This window comes from Argopecten irradians, chromosome 1 (genome assembly GCF_041381155.1).
Source record: "Argopecten irradians isolate NY chromosome 1, Ai_NY, whole genome shotgun sequence".
NCBI classification, from domain to species: domain Eukaryota; kingdom Metazoa; phylum Mollusca; class Bivalvia; order Pectinida; family Pectinidae; genus Argopecten; species Argopecten irradians.
Genome location: NC_091134.1, coordinates 70,731,072 through 70,737,071, shown reverse-complemented (window position 1 = coordinate 70,737,071; position 6,000 = coordinate 70,731,072).

Genomic DNA, 6,000 nt, shown 5'->3' with positions numbered 1-6,000 from the left:
AAGAGGGAAAAGATAACTCACTACTGTCATAATGATAAGGAAGAGGGAAAAGATAACTCACTACTGTCATAATGATAAAGGAAGAGGAAAAGAATAACTCACTACTGTCATAATGATAAGGAAGAGGGAAAGATAACTCACTACTGTCATAATGATAAGGAAGAGGGAAAGATAACTCACTACTGTCATAATGATAAGGAAGAGGAAAGATAACTCACTACTGTCATAATGATAAGGAAGAGGGAAAGATAACTCACCACTGTCATAATGATAAGGAAGAGGAAAGATAACTCACTACTGTCATAATGATAAGGAAGAGAGGAAAGATAACTCACTACTGTCATAATGATAAGGAAGAGGAAAAGATAACTCACTACTGTCATAATGATAAGGAAGAGGGAAAGATAACTCACTACTGTCATAATGATAAGGAAGAGGGAAAGATAACTCACTACTGTCATAATGATAAGGAAGAGGAAAGATAACTCACTACTGTCATAAATGATAAGGAAGAGGGAAAGATAACTCACTACTGTCATAATGATAAGGAAGAGGAAAGATAACTCACTACTGTCATAATGATAAGGAAGAGGGAAAGATAACTCACTACTGTCATAATGATAAGGAAGAGGGAAAGATAACTCACTACTGTCATAATGATAAGGAAGAGGAAAGATAACTCACTACTGTCATAATGATAAGGAAGAGGAAAAGATAACTCACTACTGTCATAATGATAAGGAAGAGGAAAAGATAACTCACTACTGTCATAATGATAAGGAAGAGGGAAAGATAACTCATCACTGTCATAATGATAAGGAAGAGGAAAAGATAACTCACCACTGTCATAATGATAAGGAAGAGGGAAAGATAACTCACTACTGTCATAATGATAAGGAAGAGGGAAAGATAACTCACTACTGTCATAATGATAAGGAAGAGGGAAAGATAACTCACTACTGTCATAATGATAAGGAAGAGGAAAAGATAACTCACTACTGTCATAATGATAAGGAAGAGGGAAAGATAACTCACTACTGTCATAATGATAAGGAAGAGGAAAAGATAACTCATCACTGTCATAATGATAAGGAAGAGAGAAAGATAACTCACTACTGTCATAATGATAAGGAAGAGGGAAAGATAACTCACTACTGTCATAATGATAAGGAAGAGGGAAAGATAACTCACTACTGTCATAATGATAAGGAAGAGAGAAAGATAACTCATCACTGTCATAATGATAAGGAAGAGTGAAAGATAACTCACTACTGTCATAATGATAAGGAAGAGAAAGATAACTCATACTTCATAATGAAAGAAAGTAACTCACTACTGTCATAATGATAAGGAAGAGGAAAGATAACTCACTACTGTCATAATGATAAGGAAGAGGGAAAGATAACTCACTACTGTCATAATGATAAGGAAGAGGGAAAGATAACTCACTACTGTCATAATGATAAGGAAGAGGAAAAGATAACTCATCATTGTCATAATGATAAGGAAGAGTAAAAGATAACTCATCACTGTCATAATGATAAGGAAGAGGGAAAGATAACTCACTACTGTCATAATGATAAGGAAGAGGGAAAGATAACTCACTACTGTCATAATGATAAGGAAGAGAAGATAACTCACACTGTCATAATGATAAGGATAGGAAAATAACTCACTACTGTCATAATGATAAGGAAGAGGAAAGATAACTCACTACTGTCATAATGATAAGGAAGAGGAAAGATAACTCACTACTGTCATAATGATAAGGAAGAGGAAAAGATAACTCACTACTGTCATAATGATAAGGAAGAGGGAAAGATAACTCACTACTGTCATAATGATAAGGAAGAGGAAAAGATAACTCACTACTGTCATAATGATAAGGAAGAGGAAAGATAACTCATCACTGTCATAATGATAAGGAAGAGGGAAAGATAACTCACTCACTGTCATAATGATAAGGAAGAGAGAAAGATAACTCACTACTGTCATAATGATAAGGAAGAGAGAAAGATAACTCACTACTGTCATAATGATAAGGAAGAGGGAAAGATAACTCACTACTGTCATAATGATAAGGAAGAGAGAAAGATAACTCACTACTGTCATAATGATAAGGAAGAGGAAAGATAACTCACTACTGTCATAATGATAAGGAAGAGGAAAGATAACTCACTACTGTCATAATGATAAGGAAGAGGAAAGATAACTCACTACTGTCATAATGATAAGGAAGAGGGAAAGATAACTCACTACTGTCATAATGATAAGGAAGAGAGAAAGATAACTCACTACTGTCATAATGATAAGGAAGAGGGAAAGATAACTCACTACTGTCATAATGATAAGGAAGAGGGAAAGATAACTCACTACTGTCATAATGATAAGGAAGAGGAAAGATAACTCACTACTGTCATAATGATAAGGAAGAGGAAAGATAACTCACTACTGTCATAATGATAAGGAAGAGGGAAAGATAACTCACTACTGTCATAATGATAAGGAAGAGAAAAGATAACTCACTACTGTCATAATGATAAGGAAGAGGGAAAGATAACTCATGTCATAATGATAAGGAAGAGGGAAAGATAACTCACTACTGTCATAATGATAAGGAAGAGGGAAAGATAACTCACTACTGTCATAATGATAAGGAAGAGGGAAAGATAACTCACTACTGTCATAATGATAAGGAAGAGGAAAGATAACTCACTACTGTCATAATGATAAGGAAGAGGGAAAGATAACTCACTACTGTCATAATGATAAGGAAGAGAGAAAGATAACTCACTACTGTCATAATGATAAGGAAGAGAGAAAGATAACTCACTACTGTCATAATGATAAGGAAGAGTGAAAGATAACTCACTACTGTCATAATGATAAGGAAGAGAGAAAGATAACTCATCACTGTCATAATGATAAGGAAGAGGGAAAGATAACTCACTACTGTCATAATGATAAGGAAGAGGGAAAGATAACTCACTACTGTCATAATGATAAGGAAGAGAGAAAGATAACTCACTACTGTCATAATGATAAGGAAGAGAGAAAGATAACTCACTACTGTCATAATGATAAGGAAGAGGAAAAGATAACTCACTACTGTCATAATGATAAGGAAGAGGGAAAGATAACTCACTACTGTCATAATGATAAGGAAGAGGGAAAGATAACTCACTCACTGTCATAATGATAAGGAAGAGGGAAAGATAACTCACTACTGTCATAATGATAAGGAAGAGAGAAAGATAACTCATCACTGTCATAATGATAAGGAAGAGAGAAAGATAACTCACTACTGTCATAATGATAAGGAAGAGGGAAAGATAACTCACTACTGTCATAATGATAAGGAAGAGGGAAAGATAACTCACTACTGTCATAATGATAAGGAAGAGGGAAAGATAACTCACTACTGTCATAATGATAAGGAAGAGGGAAAGATAACTCACTACTGTCATAATGATAAGGAAGAGGGAAAGATAACTCACTACTGTCATAATGATAAGGAAGAGGGAAAGATAACTCACTACTGTCATAATGATAAGGAAGAGGAAAGATAACTCACTACTGTCATAATGATAAGGAAGAGGGAAAGATAACTCACTACTGTCATAATGATAAGGAAGAGGGAAAGATAACTCACTACTGTCATAATGATAAGGAAGAGTGAAAGATAACTCACTACTGTCATAATGATAAGGAAGAGGGAAAGATAACTCACTACTGTCATAATGATAAGGAAGAGGAAAAGATAACTCACACTGTCATAATGATAAGGAAGAGGGAAAGATAACTCACTACTGTCATAATGATAAGGAAGAGGAAAGATAACTCACTCACTGTCATAATGATAAGGAAGAGGAAAGATAACTCACTACTGTCATAATGATAAGGAAGAGGGAAAGATAACTCACTACTGTCATAATGATAAGGAAGAGTGAAAGATAACTCACTACTGTCATAATGATAAGGAAGAGAGAAAGATAACTCACTACTGTCATAATGATAAGGAAGAGGGAAAGATAACTCACTACTGTCATAATGATAAGGAAGAGGAAAAGATAACTCACTACTGTCATAATGATAAGGAAGAGGAAAGATAACTCACTACTGTCATAATGATAAGGAAGAGGGAAAGATAACTCACTACTGTCATAATGATAAGGAAGAGGAAAGATAACTCACTACTGTCATAATGATAAGGAAGAGGAAAAGATAACTCACTACTGTCATAATGATAAGGAAGAGGAAAGATAACTCACTACTGTCATAATGATAAGGAAGAGGGAAAGATAACTCACTCACTGTCATAATGATAAGGAAGAGGGAAAGATAACTCACTACTGTCATAATGATAAGGAAGAGGAAAGATAACTCACACTGTCATAATGATAAGGAAGAGGAAAGATAACTCACTACTGTCATAATGATAAGGAAGAGGAAAGATAACTCACTACTGTCATAATGATAAGGAAGAGGGAAAGATAACTCACTACTGTCATAATGATAAGGAAGAGGAAAAGATAACTCACTCACTGTCATAATGATAAGGAAGAGGGAAAGATAACTCACCACTGTCATAATGATAAGGAAGAGGGAAAGATAACTCACTACTGTCATAATGATAAGGAAGAGGGAAAGATAACTCACTACTGTCATAATGATAAGGAAGAGGGAAAGATAACTCACTACTGTCATAATGATAAGGAAGAGGAAAAGATAACTCACTACTGTCATAATGATAAGGAAGAGGGAAAGATAACTCACTACTGTCATAATGATAAGGAAGAGGGAAAGATAACTCATCACTGTCATAATGATAAGGAAGAGGGAAAGATAACTCACCACTGTCATAATGATAAGGAAGAGAGAAAGATAACTCACTACTGTCATAATGATAAGGAAGAGGGAAAGATAACTCACTACTGTCATAATGATAAGGAAGAGAGAAAGATAACTCACTACTGTCATAATGATAAGGAAGAGTGAAAGATAACTCACTACTGTCATAATGATAAGGAAGAGAGAAAGATAACTCATCACTGTCATAATGATAAGGAAGAGAGAAAGATAACTCACTACTGTCATAATGATAAGGAAGAGGAAAAGATAACTCACTACTGTCATAATGATAAGGAAGAGAGAAAGATAACTCACTACTGTCATAATGATAAGGAAGAGTGAAAGATAACTCATCACTGTCATAATGATAAGGAAGAGGGAAAGATAACTCACTACTGTCATAATGATAAGGAAGAGGGAAAGATAACTCACTACTGTCATAATGATAAGGAAGAGGGAAAGATAACTCACTACTGTCATAATGATAAGGAAGAGGAAAGATAACTCACTACTGTCATAATGATAAGGAAGAGGGAAAGATAACTCACTACTGTCATAATGATAAGGAAGAGGGAAAGATAACTCACACTGTCATAATAGTAATCACGACTGTCATAATGATAAGGAAGAGGGAAAGATAACTCACTACTGTCATAATGATAAGGAAGAGGGAAAGATAACTCACTACTGTCATAATGATAAGGAAGAGGGAAGATAACTCACTACTGTCATAATGATAAGGAAGAGGGAAAGATAACTCACTACTGTCATAATGATAAGGAAGAGAGAAAGATAACTCATCACTGTTATAATGATAAGGAAGAGGGAAAGATAACTCACCACTGTCATAATGATAAGGAAGAGGAAAGATAACTCACTACTGTCATAATGATAAGGAAGAGGGAAAGATAACTCACTACTGTCATAATGATAAGGAAGAGGGAAAGATAACTCACTACTGTCATAATGATAAGGAAGAGGAAAAGATAACTCACTACTGTCATAATGATAAGGAAGAGGGAAAGATAACTCACTACTGTCATAATGATAAGGAAGAGTGAAAGATAACTCACTACTGTCATAATGATAAGGAAGAGGAAAAGATAACTCACTACTGTCATAATGATAAGGAAGAGGGAAAGATAACTC